The following is a 16,325-nucleotide window of genomic DNA, read 5'->3' on the forward strand; positions in this document are numbered from 1 at the left end:
TCCACTCCCGGGATGAACACTGCTGACAGTGCTACGACATGATTCTCCGCCCAGCGCAGAATCCTTGCAGCTTCTGCCATTGCACTCCTGCTTCTCGTGCCGCCTTGTCGGTTTACGTGGGCGACTGCCGTGATGTTGTCGGACTGGATCAACACCGGCTGACCCTGAAGCAGCGATTTTGCCAGGCTTAGAGCATTGTAGATCGCTCTTAGCTCCAGTATATTTATGTGAAGAGACGTCTCCAGGTTTGACCACACGCCCTGGAAGTTTCTTCCCTTTGTGACTGCTCCCCAACCTCGTAGGCTGGCATCCGTAGTCACCAGGACCCAGTCCTGTATGCCGAATCTGCGGCCCACTAACAGATGGGCAGTCTGCAACCACCACAGGAGAGACAACCTTGTTCTCGGTGACAGTGTTATCCGCTGATGCATGTGCAGATGCGATCCGGACCATTTGTCCAGCAGATCCCACTGAAATGTTCGTGCATGGAATCTGCCGAATGGAATCGCTTCGTACGAAGCCACCATCTTTCCCAGGACTCTTGTGCATTGATGTACTGACACAGTTCCTGGTTTTAGGAGGTTCTTGACAAGTTCGGATAACTCCCTTGCTTTCTCTTCCGGGAGAAATACCTTTTTCTGAACCGTGTCCAGAATCATGCCCAGGAACAGCAGATGTGTTGTCGGGGTCAATTGAGATTTTGGAAGATTTAGAATCCACCCGTGTTGCTGAAGCACTACTTGTGTTAGCGCTACACCGACTTCCAGCTGTTCTCTGGACTTTGCCCTTATCAGGAGATCGTCCAAGTAAGGGATAATTAATACGCCTTTTCTTCGTAGAAGAACCATCATTTCGGTCATTACCTTGGTAAAGACCCGAGGGGCCGTGGACAACCCAAACGGCAGCGTTTGAAACTGATAATGACAGTCTTGTATCACGAACCTGAGATACCCTTGGTGTGAGGGGTAAATCGGGACATGTAGATAAGCATCTTTTATGTCCAAGGACACCATGAAGTCTCCTTCTTCCAGATTCGCTATCACTGCTCTGAGTGACTCCATCTTGAACTTGAATTTCTTTATGTACAGGTTCAAGGATTTCAGATTTAGAATAGGCCTTACCGAACCGTCCGGTTTCGGTACCACAAATAGTGTGGAATAATACCCCTTTCCCTGTTGTAGGAGGGGTACCTTGACTATCACCTGCTGAGAATACAGCTTGTGAATGGCTTCCAAAACCGACGTCCTTTCTGAGGGAGACGTTGGTAAAGCAGACTTTAGGAACCGGCGAGGGGGAGACCTTTCGAACTCCAGCATGTAACCCTGAGATACTATCTGCAGGACCCACGGGTCCACTTGTGAGTGAACCCATTGATTGCTGAAAATCTTGAGTCGACCCCCCACCGTTCCTGAGTCCGCTTGTAAAGCCCCAGCGTCATGCTGATGGCTTTGTAGAAGCCGGGGCGGGCTTCTGTTCCTGGGCAGGGGCTGCTTGCTGCCCTTTCTTACCCTTTCCTCTGCCTCGCGGCAGATAAGACTGTCCTTTTGGTCGCTTTTTATAGGAGCGAAAGGACTGCGGCTGAAAAGACGGTGTCTTTTTCTGTTGGGAGGGGGTCTGAGGTAAAAAAGTGGATTTGCCGGCAGTTGCCGTGGCCACCAGGTCCGAAAGACCGACCCCAAACAATTCCTCTCCTTTATATGGCAATACTTCCATATGCCTCTTGGAATCCGCATCACCTGACCACTGTCGCGTCCATAAACTTCTTCTGGCAGATATGGACATCGCGCTTACTCTTGATGCTAGAGTACAAACATCCCTCTGAGCATCTCGCATATAAAGGAAAGCATCCTTTAATTGCTCTAGAGTCAATAAAATACTGTCCCTATCCAGGGTATCAATATTTTCAGTCAGAGAATCCAACCACACTACCCCAGCACTGCACATCCAGGCTGAGGCTATTGCCGGTCGCAGTATAACACCAGTATGTGTGTATATACTCTTCAGTGTAGTTTCCAGCCTCCTATCTGCTGGATCCTTGAGGGCGGCCGTATCAGGAGACGGCAACGCCACTTGCTTTGATAAACGTGTGAGCGCCTTATCCACCCTAGGGGGTGTTTCCCAGCGCGCCCTAACCTCTGGTGGGAAAGGGTATAATGCCAATAACTTCTTGGAAATTAGCAGTTTTCTATCGGGGTTAACCCACGCTTCATCACACACGTCATTCAATTCCTCTGATTCTGGAAAAAATACAGGTAGTTTTTTCACCCCCCACATAATACCCCTTTTTGAGGTACCAGCAGTATCAGAGATCTGCAAAGCCTCCTTCATTGCCGTGATCATATAACGTGTGGCCCTATTGGAAAATACGTTTGTTTCTTCACCGTCGACACTAGATTCATCTGTGTCGGTACCCGTGTCGACTGACTGAGGTAAAGGACGTTTTACAGCCCCTGACGGTGTCTGAGACGCCTGAACCGGTACTAACTGGTTTGCCGGGCGTCTTATTTCGTCAACTGACTTTTGTAATGTGCTGACATTATCACGTAATTCCATAACTAAAGCCATCCATTCCGGTGTCGACTCCCTAGGGGGTGACATTACCATCATCGGCAATTGCTCTGCCTCCACACCAACATCGTCCTCATACATGTCGACACACACGTACCGACACACAGCAGCCACACAGGGAATGCTCTAATCGAAGACAGGACCCCCTAGCCCTTTGGGGAGACAGAGGGAGAGTTTGCCAGCACACACCAAAAGCGCTATAAATGTATATAAACAACCCTAGAAGGTGTTGTTTACTATATATGCGCTCTTAATATATAAATATCGCCAATTTATGCCCCCCTTCTCTTTGTTACCCTGTTTCTGTAGTGCAGTGCAGGGGAGAGACCTGGGAGCCTTCCTCACCAGCGGAGCTGAGCAGGAAAATGGCGCTGAGTGCTGAGGAGAATAAGCTCCGCCCCTTTTTCGGCGGGCTTTTCCCCGGTTTTTAAGAAACTGGCCTGGGTTAAAATACATACATATAGCCTTAATGGCTATATGTGATGTATTTATTTTGCCACTAAAGGTAATTATATTGCTGCCCAGGGCGCCCCCAGCAGCGCCCTGCACCCTCCGTGACTGAGTCAGTGAGCCGTGTGACAACAATGGCGCACAGCTGCCGTGCTGTGCGCTACCTTCAAGAAGACTGAGGAGTCTTCTGCCGCCTGCTTTCCGGACCTCCGTTCTGCCGTCTCTTCAGCGTCTGTAAGGGGGATCGGCGGCGCGGCTCCGGGACGAACCCCAGGCTGACCTGTGTTCCGACTCCCTCTGGAGCTAAGTGTCCAGTAGCCTAAGACTCCAATCCATCCTGCACGCAGGGGAGTTGGAAATCTCTCCCCTAAGTCCCTCGATGCAGTGATCCTGTTGCCAGCAGGAATCACTGAGATTGAAACCTAAAAAAAAACTTTTCTAAACAGCTCTTTAGGAGAGCCACCTAGATTGCACCCTCTCGGACGGGCACAAAAACCTAACTGAGGCTTGGAGGAGGGTCATAGGGGGAGGAGCCAGTACGCACCATGTGACCTAAAAGCTTTTTTAGATGTGCCCTGTCTCCTGCGGAGCCCGCTATTCCCCATGGTCCTGACGGAGTCCCAGCATCCACTAAGACGTTAGAGAAATAGGGGTAAAAGAACGGTCCCTGTTGTAACAGGTTGGACGTATTATGAGCGGGCCAAGATCGTGTGCAAGTATTCCTTGGAGATTCGAGAAGCAAGCTCTCCGAAACCCATGAGATATCACTAGTATGACTGTGACGAACTGTCTTATGATCCGTTTTAGCAACGGAGAGAGCAGCGGAAAATGGTGGAGCCAGATACACGAGGATGTATGACCACACGAATGTGAGAACCTCCACCGCCACTGCCCTTGTGATCTGTCGTTCTGTACACATACTGAGCATTTGTAATTGTGGCGAGATGCCCTCATGTATACCTGAGGGTAACCCCACCTGTGGATTCACATATGAAACACCTCTGGATTTAATGCCCAGTTTTCAGGATATAAATCCCGACGGGTGAGATCATCTGTCTAACAGATGTCCACTAGCGGAATGAACCCCGTCGACAACATCACATAATGGTGTTCTGGGCAATTGAGGATTCGAGCTACCTGCCGCATTGCCATGCGGCTTCTTGGTCCTCCCTGGTTGTTGTGTATGCAACTCCCGTTGCGTTGTCTGACTGCACTTGGTCAGACTGAAAGCGAAGCATGTAGTGCATTGTAAATTGCACGGAGTTCCAGGACATTTATAGACAGCAATTTGTCGTGATCCGCTTTAGAACCCCTGTCGCTGACCTTTTTTAACTACAACTCCTGAACCTCTGAGACTCTCGTCCAGAGTATATACACCCTCGCCCCCCTGTGGGAAACGCGAGTGAAGCCCGGCGAACTAAAGCGCTTTGAAAACACATCATTATTCCTAACAGGCGAATACACTAATGTACCGCTAGTGTGCGTGGCTTTTGCACTAATTACTAGATGGTATATTTGTTCTTGCTGGTGTAGTAGGTAAATGTCTGTGATTTACCGTATTTATAATCTTACCTAGGAATTGACGTCGTTCAGACGGAATTAGATGCGATTGTTTTTGAACTTGACCTGCCACCGTAGTATACATTAGTAGCGCAAGTAAGAGGAACTCTGTTGAGACAGAGTTCTTATGAGCAGATCGTTTAAGTATGGAACGATTGTCACTGGCAGGGCTCTGAGATGAGCTATCCTCACCAACATCACTTTGGTAAATACCCGAGGCGTTGACAAGAAGCCAAATGGTAGAACCTGAAATGGTTAATGGTTGTGGCGTTTTGCAAACGCTAGAACCTGTGATGACCAAACCGGAATGGGTAAATACGCATTGTGAAGATCAAGTGCAATTATGCAATTTTGTGGCTCCAAATATGCAAATACTAACCGCAGAAAATCCATTTTCAAACTGCAGTAAGTGACTTGCTGATTGAGACTGCGACGGAGCTGTCTGGTTTTGTTACCCCAAACAGAGGGGAATAAGTAACCCTGACTGTTGGTGTACTATGCCTGGAAATAAAAACAGCTGAAACCAGCAGAGACTAAATGGCAACCTGCCAAACCGTTCGACAGAGGCAGTCTTGTCCTTTAATCTGTAAATAGCGGAGACATCCATGAGTTGATGTCTGGAAACCCCGCAAATGTAACGTGTAAAGACGCGCTTCCACATTGGAAAATGGAGATGGCCTAATAGGTCGTCAAGCCACTGGCTTGTTGACTGTAGCGTCCTGTCGTTACAAGGCGTGACTGTTTTTGTACCACCGCCTTGAAAAAACTGAAGTCTAAAGGGATTAAACGCCGGCACAAGTATTTCCGTTTTGATACTGGATGCGGTAATGGCTGAATATCAAATTTAGGACCAAACAAGCTCTGGCCTTGTCGTGCTGAAACTAGCGACGATGAAAAGTGAGAATCGAAGTAACCGGCGTTAGCAGAAGCTTTACAGATATACTCTGCAGCTTCTCATTAACAGTGATCGTCATTGTTTCCATACATAGAGTCTAGTGACCCAAATGTATATTGGGTCTTTATAATGTTTGACACAGACGAATTCACCAATGGCGGATCGCGTCATTTAGATGTGGAAACGATTAAATAGTGGTTAGAGTCTACTTAGTCTCTGTAAAAATGGAGACATTGACTCACTAGGTTTTAGCAATGTATGGTTGTCAAAAACCCCGCACTATCTGAGTGCTGGTCTAATGTACCCTTCTCACTCGTAGTTATCGCTGTGAGATTTGACATAGAATCGTGCATTAAATTATAAGACCAGTTAAATAAACACCCTGGTACCCAAAGGGAAATTGGCCCTTTGGAAAGACTGTCCTTCGTTAGAGCTGGCGGAGTAACTTCCGAGACTCCGATGTTACCGCTCCTTTAATTTGAATTGCCAATGCTTAACATAGGATCTTTAAAATTATTTTTAGTCTGCGCTAGAGCCTTACTCGCTATGCAGACAGACACCACAATAGGCAACGGACAGACACTTGCACGACTTATTGAAGTTATTATGTGTCCTATATATATTTTTATTGCTGAAAAGCATATTAAGCCCAGCCGTAGGCAGGCATCAAAAAATTATATGAAACTCATGGTTGTTCCTCTCCACGGAAATCTTTAGTAAAAGGCGAAAGATTTATTCGATCTGAAGACAAACCAGAGTATTCTTTATGTGAAAAGCAGTTCACATGGGCAGCTTATGTGAAACCCGAACCAAATTCCCACTAACACCCCTGCGCCTCTGGTGGCTTAGAGATGTAGGGCAGGAATGTTCCAGAATTACAAACTGGAAAACAACAGGAAGCATGGTTAAAATGGCCCCTTTGCCATGCTGACCCTGATAATCACAGAACAAGTTACAATTGTTTCCGTGTTAATATAGCCTATTATACAGTGATAATCACAGGCAGGGTACAACACATGCTCTATGAATATAATTACAGACATTAATATAGGCTCAATAGCCTATTATACAGCAATAATATAGGCTCACTAACCTATTATACAGTGATAACAGACATTAATATATAGGCTGAATAACCTATTATACAGTGATAATCACAAACATTAATTTAGGCTCAATAGCCTATTATACAGTGATAATCACAGACAGTAATATAGGCTCAATAGCCTATTATACAGTGAAACTCACAGGACAGGTTACAATACATTATAAATACCTGTCACATATATATAGCTGCATATACACTGTGCTGCTGTTCATATAGGTATTTTACATACCCTTGCCGCTGTGATCCGCCCGATTCCACCGCCCCTCTTCCCCCCTGTAACGCTGTGTCTCTGCGGGAAGCCCGGGAAGACTTGCAGGGAGGCCTTCTTGCAGCCTCTTAGCGCTGGCACTGATCTGCGGGTGGATGGTGCTGGGCGGCCGGACGGAGCGGCGGCCCGTTTATCACCGTCTTAGTGCTGAGAACTGAGGGAGCGTCTGCGGCCGTATGGCGCTGGGCGGCCGGACGGAGCGGCTGGGACGGGCGGACGTAGCGCTGTATGGAGCTTGCAGACGTAGCGGCTGGGGCTGTGGCGGGCGGCAGCCTGCGCTGACCGCCCCGTTCCCCAGCCTACCTTGCTTGTATCCCTGATCATGGCTGCGACGGGGCTTCTTATGTGTAAGCTCCGTCCATCTCTCCAGTGATCTTAGTCATGGCTGCGACGGGGCTTCTTATGTGTAAGCTCCGTCCAGCTCTCCAGTCATGGCTGCGACGGGGCTTCTATGTGTAAGCTCCGTCCAGCTCTTCAGTCATCCAGTCATGGCTGCGACGGGGCTTTTATGTATAAGCTCCGTCCAGCTGTTGCAGGAGCATTGGGCTGCCTGTGGCTGTGAGGGTGCTCTTTGTGAGGACCGACACGCCATGCGCTGCCCGTGCAGCGGCACTATCCCGGACCCATGTTTTTCCTGAAACTGGGAAGGGATGTGCTTTTGAAAAAAGTAAAAATGAAAAATTAATAAAATCTTCCACAAAGTGTGGGAACTCCCACAAGCCGATGTTAGTGCTTTGAGCACAGAAAAAACACTGAGGTACTCTGGGATATGGAGGGGTGGAGAGTTCTAAATTTAAATATTCAGTGCCGTTGTTTCTGCTACGCCGTCCATATCCCAAGAGTACTCCAGTGACCCCTAGTGGATGAAAAAGAAATATATATATATATATATATATATATATATATACACACACATATATATATATATATATATATATATATATACACACATACACACACACACACACACACCTCTCTCTATTAGATATATATATATATATATATCTCTCTCTCTCCCTCTATAACCTACACACAGGGAAATTTTCAGACAGTTTCCCCCAACTACCTTCTGGAGAAGTTAAGGAGCCAGCGCACACAGCGCCCCAGTAGGCAGTAGTAGAATAAAAGCCCAGCGCTGACTGAATAGCCCCAATAGACTACACAGTACAATAATGTGACTAAACATTACCCTTCTATAACCCACTGGTACCGCACAGGATAGCTGGATTTATGTGGAAGGTCAGCGCTCCCCGTCAGCGTCTCTGTAGCGTTGGCGAGTGCTGGATCCGCTCGGAGGACAAGCTCCGACCCCTAAATTGGCGCATCTTCCCACACTTCTAGAGATTATACTGGCCTGAGGTAATGGTTGCTAGCAGCAGCAGTGTCCCTGATAGCTGCTGTGACAAGAGTAAGGGTATTGTGCTGGCCCAGGGCGCCCCTCACAGCGCCGCACAACTGTAGCTCTGAGCCCTCCTGAGCCCAGCATCAGTGCTGCGCTCCCACCCTGATGCCGCCATTCTCACTGGCTCCCTGCTTGTAGGGGCACCGGTGTCCTACTCACCACCGACGTCTTCTGGCTCTGTTAGGGGTGGCGGCAGTGCTGCGGGAGCAAGAGGTCACCCCGGGGGCTTGCGATTGACACCCTCAGGAGCTCAGTGTCCTGTCAGCGGAGACAGGAGCCATTAACCTCAGAAGTTTGGATCCTACTCCCCCCTTCCTAAGTCCCACAAAGCAGGGAGGCTGTTGCAAGCAGCCTCCCTGTGACTAACTCTTTAATAAAATAATAAAACTAAAATAACTCCTAGGAGCTCCCCTAGCTGTGAACGGCTCCACCGGGCACATTTTCTAAACTAAGTCTGGTAGGAAGGGCATATAGGGAGGAGCCAGCTCACACACTAAAACTCTTAAAGTGTCCATGGCTCCCAAGGGACCCATCTATACTCCATGGTACTAATGTGGACCCCAAGCTACAAAAAGGCTGCAGAGCAGCCCCAGAAAACGTGCCTTACTCCACATGCACTTAAATAAATGCTGGTATTGTGGGGTTGCAGCAGAGAGGAGCATAAGTTTAAAGCTACAGTTTAAATTTTAAGTACAAGCTACTCCGGTCTACCTGCAATCCCCATAGCCCAGTGTTCCACAGCCTTGCTGCAGTAGAAAACAGGATACAAAAGTAGGCATGTGTACCTTGTGTCTTTAGATATCCTCTGATTATCTGAGAAAGAATACTGTAACATATGTATGCTGTGAATGGGCACTAGTGCCCTTAGAGACAGTTCTTAGTCATTTCAAAGGTTTTATGAGCAATAATAAGAATTTACTTACCGATAATTCTATTTCTCGGAGTCCGTAGTGGATGCTGGGGTTCCTGAAAGGACCATGGGGAATAGCGGCTCCGCAGGAGACAGGGCACAAAAAGTAAAGCTTTCCGATCAGGTGGTGTGCACTGGCTCCTCCCCCTATGACCCTCCTCCAGACTCCAGTTAGGTACTGTGCCCGGACGAGCGTACACAATAAGGGAGGAATTTTGAATCCCGGGTAAGACTCATACCAGCCACACCAATCACACTGTACAACCTGTGATCTGAACCCAGTTAACAGTATGATAACAGCGGAGCCTCTGAAAAGATGGCTCACAACAACAATAACCCGATTTAGTTAGCAATAACTATGTACAAGTATTGCAGATAATCCGCACTTGGGATGGGCGCCCAGCATCCACTACGGACTCCGAGAAATAGAATTATCGGTAAGTAAATTCTTATTTTCTCTATCGTCCTTGTGGATGCTGGGGTTCCTGAAAGGACCATGGGGATTATACCAAAGCTCCCAAACGGGCGGGAGAGTGCGGATGACTCTGCAGCACCGAATGAGAGAACTCCAGGTCCTCTTTTGCCAGGGTATCAAATTTGTAGAATTTTACAAACGTGTTCTCCCCCGACCACGTAGCAGCTCGGCAAAGTTGTAATGCCGAGACCCCTCGGGCAGCCGCCCAAGATGAGCCCACCTTCCTTGTGGAATGGGCCTTAACAGATTTAGACTGTGGCAGGCCTGCCACAGAATGTGCAAGTTGAATTGTGCTACCAATCCCACGAGCAATCGACTGCTTAGAAGCAGAAGCACCCAGCATTGTTGGGTGCATACAGGATAAACAGCAAGTCAGATTTCCTGACTCCAGCCAACCTGGAACTATATTTTCAGGGCCCTGATAACATCCAGCAACTTGGAGTCCTCCAAGTCCCTAGTAGCCGCAGGTACCACAATAAGCTGGTTCAGGTGAAACGCTGACACCACCTTAAGGAGAAACTGGGGACGAGTCCGCAGCTTTGCTCTGTCCGAATGGACAATCAGATATGGCTTTGTGAGATAAAGCCGCCAATTCTGACACTCGCCTGGCCGAGGCCAGGACCAACAGCATGGTCATTTTCCATGTGAGATATATCAAATCCACAGATTTGAGTTGTTTAAACCAATGTGATTTTTTAGGAATCCCAAAACTACGTTGAGATCGCCCAGTGCCACTGGAGACATCAAAGGGGCTGTATATGCAGTACTCCCTTAACAACTTCTGGACTTCAGGAACTGAAGCCAATTTCTTTCTGGAAGAAAATCAACAGGCCGAAATTTGAACCTTAATGGACCCAATTTGAGACCCATAGACACTCCTGTTTGCAGGAAATGTAGAAATTAACCTAGTTGAAATTCTTCCGTGGAGCCTTCCTGGACTCACACCCTGGCACATATTTTCACCTAAGTGGTGATAATGTTGTGCGGTCACCTCCTTCCTGGCTCTGACCAGGGTAGGGATGACCTCTTCCGGAATGCCTCTTTCCCTTAGGATCCGGCGTTCACCCGCCTTGGCGTCAACGCAGCTGCGGTAAGTCCCGGAACAGACACGGTTCTTGCCGAATCAAGACCCTTCTTAGTATCTCTTGAAGTTCCGGGAACCAAGTCCTTCTTGGCCAAACCGGAGCCACGAGTATAGTTCTTACTCCTCTCCTTCCTATCATTTTCAATACATTGGGTATGAAAAGCAGAGGATGGAACACATACACCGACTGGTACACCGACGGTGTTACCAGAGCGTCCCAGCTATTGCCTGAGTGTCTCTTGACCTGGCGCTTCAGGTGGGACGCCATCATAACCACCTTTGGTCTTTCCCAACGGTTTACAATCATGTGGAAACTTCCAGATTAAGTTTCCACTTTTCCGGGTGGAATTCATTTATGCTGAGGAAATCTTCCCAGTTGCCCACTCCCGGAATGAACACTGCTGACAGTGTTATCACATGATTTTCCGCCCAGCGAAGAATCCTTGCTGTCATTGCCCTCCTGCTTCTTGTGTCGCCCCGTCTGATAACGTGGGCGACCGCCATGATGATGTCCTACTGGATCAGCACCGGTTGACTTTGAAGCAGGAGTCTTCCTAGGCTCAGAGCATTGTAAATTGCCCTTAGCTCCAGTATATTCATGTGGAGAGAAGTCTCCAGACTTGACCACACTTCCTTGGAAATTTTTTCCCTGTGTGACTACTCCCCAGCCTCTCAGGCTGGTATCCGTGGTCCCCAGAACACAGTCCTGAATGCTGAGTGTGCTGCCCTCTAAAAGATGAGCACTCTGCAGCCCCCACAGAAGAGACACCCTTGTCCTTGGAGACAGGATTATCCGCTGATGCATCTGAAAATGCGATCCGGACCATTCGTCCAGCAAATCCCCTGAGATCTGCCGAATGGAATCGCTTCGTAAGAAGCCACCATTTTTCCCAGGACTCCTGTGCATTGATGCACTGATACTTGGCCTGGTTTTAGGAGGTTTCTGACTAGGTCGAATAACTCCTTGGCTTTTTCCTCCCGGAGGAACACCTTTTTCTGGACTATGCCCAGAATCATTCCTAGGAACAGCAGACGTATCGTCGGAAAACAGCTGCGATTCTTGGAATATTTAGAATCCAGTCGTGCTGTCGTAGAACTACTTTAGATAGTGCTCTTCCGACCTCCAACTGTTCTCTGGAACTTGCCCTTTTCAGGATATCGTCCAAGTAAGGGATAATTTAGATGCCTTTTTTCTTTGAAGAAACATCTTTTCGGCCATTACCTTGGTAAAAGGCCCGGGGTGCCGTGGATAATTCAAACGGCATCGTCTGAAACTGATATTGACAGTTCTGTACCACGAACCAGAGGTACCCTTGTTGAGAAGGGCAAATTTGGACATGGAGGTAATCCTTGATGTCCAGGGACACCATATAGTCCCCTTTTTTCCGGTTCGCTATCACTGCTCTGAGTGACTCCATCTCGATTTGAACCTTTTATGTAAGTGTTCAAAGATTTCAGTTTAGACTATGTCTCACCAAGCCGTCTGGCGTCAGTACCACAATATAGTGTGGAAAAATAATACCCTTTTCCTTGTTGTAGGAGGGGTACTTTGATTATCACCTGCTGGATATACAGCTTGTGAATTGTTTCCAATGCTGCCTCCCTGTCGGAGGGAGCCGTTGGTAAAGCAGACTTCAGAAACCTGCGAGGAGAAGATGTCTCGACTCTCCAATCTGTACCCCTGGGATAATACTTGTACTATCTAGGGGTCAACCTGCGAGTGATCCCACTGCGCGCTGAGACTCTTGAGACTACCCCCCCACCTTGAGTCCGCTTGCATGGCCCAAGCGTCATGCTGAGGACTTGGCAGACGCGGTGGAGGGCTTCTTTTCCTGGGAAGGGGCTGCCTGCTGCAGTCTACTTCCCTTACCTCTATGTCTGGGCAGATATGACTGGCCTTTTGCCTGCATGCCCTCATGGGAAAGGAAGGATTGAGGCTGAAAAGACGGTGTCTTTTTCAGCTGAGATGTAACTTGGGGTAAAAAGGTTGGATTTCCCAGCTGTTGCCGTGGTCCCCAGGTCCGATGGACCGACCCCAACTAACTCCTTCCCTTTATACGGCAATACTTCCATGTGCCGTATGGGATCTGTATCACCTGACCACTGTCGTGTCCATGACATCTTCTGGGTGATATGGACAACGTACTTATCTTGATGCCAGAGAGCAAATATCCCTCTGTGCATCTCACGTACATATATATAGAATGCATCCTATTAAATGCTCTATATGAATAAAATATTTTCAGTCAGGGAATCCGACCAAGCCAACCCAGCACTGCATCTCCAGGCTGATGGCGATCGCTGGTCGCAGTATAACCACCGTATGTGTGTATATACTTTTTAGGATATCTTTCCAGCTTCCTATCAGCTGGCTCCTTGAGGGCGGCCGTATCTGGAGACGGTAACGCCACTTGATAAGCGTGTGAGCGCCTTATCACCCTAAGGGGTGTTTCCCAACGCGCCCTAATTTCTGGCGGGAAAGGGTATAACGCCAATATTTGCTATCGGGGTAACCCCACGCATCATCACACATTTCATTTTATTTTATCTGATTCAGGAAAAACTACAGGTAGTTTTTTCACTCCCACATAATACCCTTTTTTGTGGTACTTGTAGTATCAGAAATATGCAACACCTCCTTCATTGCCCTTAACGTGTGGCCCTAATGAGAAATACGTTTGTTTATTCACCGTCGACACTGGATTCAGTGTCCGTGTCTGTGTCTGTGTCGACCGACTGAGGTAAATGGGCGTTTTTAACGCCCCTGACGGTGTTTCTGAGACGCCTGGACCGGTACTAATAGTTTGTCGGCCGTCTCACGTCGTCAACCGACCTTGCAGCGTGTTGACATTCTCACGTAATTCCCTAAATAAGCCATCCATTCCGGTGTCGACTCCCTAGAGAGTGACATCACCATTACAGGCAATTTCTCCGCCTCCTCACCAACATCGTCCTCATACATGTCGACACACACGTACCGACACACAGCACACACACCGGGAATGCTCTGACAGAGGACAGGACCCACACTAGCCCTTTGGGGAGACAGAGGGAGAGTTTGCCAGCACACACCAAAACGCTATAATTATATAGGGACAACCTTATATAAGTGTTTTCCCTTATAGCATCTTTATATATATCTCAATATCGCCAAAATCAGTGCCCCCCCTCTCTGTTTTAACCCTGTTTCTGTAGTGCAGTGCAGGGGAGAGCCTGGGAGCCTTCTCTCCAGGCTTTCTGTGAGAGAAAATGGCGCTGTGTGCTGAGGAGATAGGCCCCGCCCCTTTTTCGGCGGGCTCGTCTCCCGCTATTTAGTGAATCTTGGCAGGGGTTAAATATCTCCATATAGCCTCTGGGGGCTATATGTGAGGTATTTTTCGCCAAAAAAGGTTTTCATTTGCCTCCCAGGGCGCCCCCCTCCCAGCGCCCTGCACCCTCAGTGACTGCCGTGTGAAGTGTGCTGAGAGGAAAATGGCGCACAGCTGCAGTGCTGTGCGCTACCTTTAGAAGACTGCAGGAGTCTTCAGCCGCCGATTCTGGACCTCTTCTTACTTCAGCATCTGCAAGGGGGCCGGCGGCGCGGCTCCGGTGACCATCCAGGCTGTACCTGTGATCGTCCCTCTGGAGCTGATGTCCAGTAGCCAAGAAGCCAATCCATCCTGCACGCAGGTGAGTTCACTCCTTCTCCCCTAAGTCCCTCGTTGCAGTGATCCTGTTGCCAGCAGGACTCACTGTAAAATAAAAAACCTAAGCTAAACTTTCTCTAAGCAGCTCTTTAGGAGAGCCACCTAGATTGCACCCTTCTCGGCCGGGCACAAAAATCTAACTGGAGTCTGGAGGAGGGTCATAGGGGGAGGAGCCAGTGCACACCACCTGATCGGAAAGCTTTACTTTTTGTGCCCTGTCTCCTGCGGAGCCGCTATTCCCCATGGTCCTTTCAGGAACCCCAGCATCCACAAGGACGATAGAGAAAAACATTTTTGCTTTAATATTACTGCATATGTATCCTGGGACCAACGGAAATACGAAAAATGCTATTCAGTTTCCAAGCTATCCTAGATGGAACCCAGCATCTAAGCTCAAGCTCCCTGCCAGCTACCTCAGACCCCCATGGTGAGGGGACAGGAGGAGTCAGTTAGTACTTTGACACCGACAAGACCTGTACAATAGTCATTGTTGAAAGTCAGTGTTGCAGCAGCGTGTCCACCATACTCTGAAGTAGGCGGTTTCAAGTGCCAGTGTAGGAGCCTGTCTGAAAGTATGCAGTTCCAGGTGCAGATCGTAGGCGCCTGGTGGCAGCATGCTAGCCGCTCACTGCACAGTTAATGACTGTACGAGGAAATCCCCTAAAAACACAAGTTTAGTGGTATCAAACCAAATCTGACTGCCTGGTGCCGCAAGGTGCATCCAGTCACGCAAAGTAAAACAGATTGCCCCAAATAGATAATTTTTAACACTTTGGCCTTAAAAGTCTTAATGAGATATTTGTTGAAAGCACCCAATCTGCTGCAAACAGGTCATAAAGGATTGCCGCTTGATGTGCTGTAAAAAAAAAAAACAAATACAGGAATGGGGATATGGCTGGAGTATGGTCAAGTGGTAAAATTAATTCGGGATGGTAGTAACAGCCTCTCATATTTCAGATTAAGTCAGTCAATGGGGTAAGTTTTGGAGGTTCATACAGTTTGTATTAGACAATCTTAAAGGGTTTTTCATCTTCCGATGTAAGGACAACCTGAGGCTCTGCAAGCTCTTAAGGAATTTGTGGGGAAAATTTTGTTTCTAGTTCTATCATTAGTGGGAAGAAATTACCCACTTGAGAGGCGGCAGGTATTTAAATATCACCTGGCGCTGGATAATTTCTATATATACATATATTTCTTAAGGAATTTCACTTACCCTGTTCATACCACCCTCCACCATGCACTAGTATGACAGTCTATTCTGAAGATTCTGGCTAAGCAAAAATAGGATTGTAGTACGCAGAGGATGCTGGGGTCCACATTAGTACCATGGGGTATAGATTGGTCCACCAGGTGCCATTGGCACTTTAAGAGTTTGAGAGTGTGGGCTAGCTCCTGCCTCTATGCCTCTCCTATCAGACTCAGTCTAGAAACTGTGCCAGAGGAGACAACATACTTCGAGAGAATTATTATACACAGATAGTGGTGAGATTCATACCAGCTCACACATACAAGGCACGTCAAGAGAACTAGCTTGAACAACTCAACAGCTGAAACATTACTTGCCAAGTAACAGTGCAGTACTCAATTAAAACGAAGTTGTACTGAACCAAATAACAATTGCAGGAAAACGAAGCGCTGAGCGGGCGCCCAGCATCCTCTACGGACTACGAGAAAAGGATTTACCGGTAGGTACCAAAATCCTATTTTCTCTTAGGTCCTAGAGGATGCTGGGGTCCACATTAGTACCATGGGGATGTACCAAAGCTCCCAGAATGGGAGGGAGAGCGCGGAGGCTCCTGCAGAATTGATTGACTGAACTTCAGATCATCAGAGGCCAAAGTATAGAACTTGTAAAACTTTGCAAACGTGTTCGACCCAGACTTAGTTGCAGCTCGGCAAAGTCGTACTGCCGAGACATC

At 47.9% G+C, this 16,325-nt stretch overlaps 1 protein-coding gene and 1 non-coding gene across 3 annotated transcripts in view; both read right to left on the reverse strand.

Annotated features, from left to right (window-relative positions):
* Positions 1-16,325, reverse strand: part of HSPD1 (heat shock protein family D (Hsp60) member 1) — a 451,411-nt gene that overhangs the window by 206,040 nt on the left and 229,046 nt on the right. The window lies entirely within an intron of this gene.
* LOC134946834 (U5 spliceosomal RNA) lies at positions 6,120-6,234 on the reverse strand. Its single transcript, XR_010182417.1, has one exon. It is a non-coding gene; the product is annotated as a U5 spliceosomal RNA (small nuclear RNA).

This window comes from Pseudophryne corroboree, chromosome 7 (genome assembly GCF_028390025.1).
Source record: "Pseudophryne corroboree isolate aPseCor3 chromosome 7, aPseCor3.hap2, whole genome shotgun sequence".
NCBI lineage: Eukaryota > Metazoa > Chordata > Amphibia > Anura > Myobatrachidae > Pseudophryne > Pseudophryne corroboree.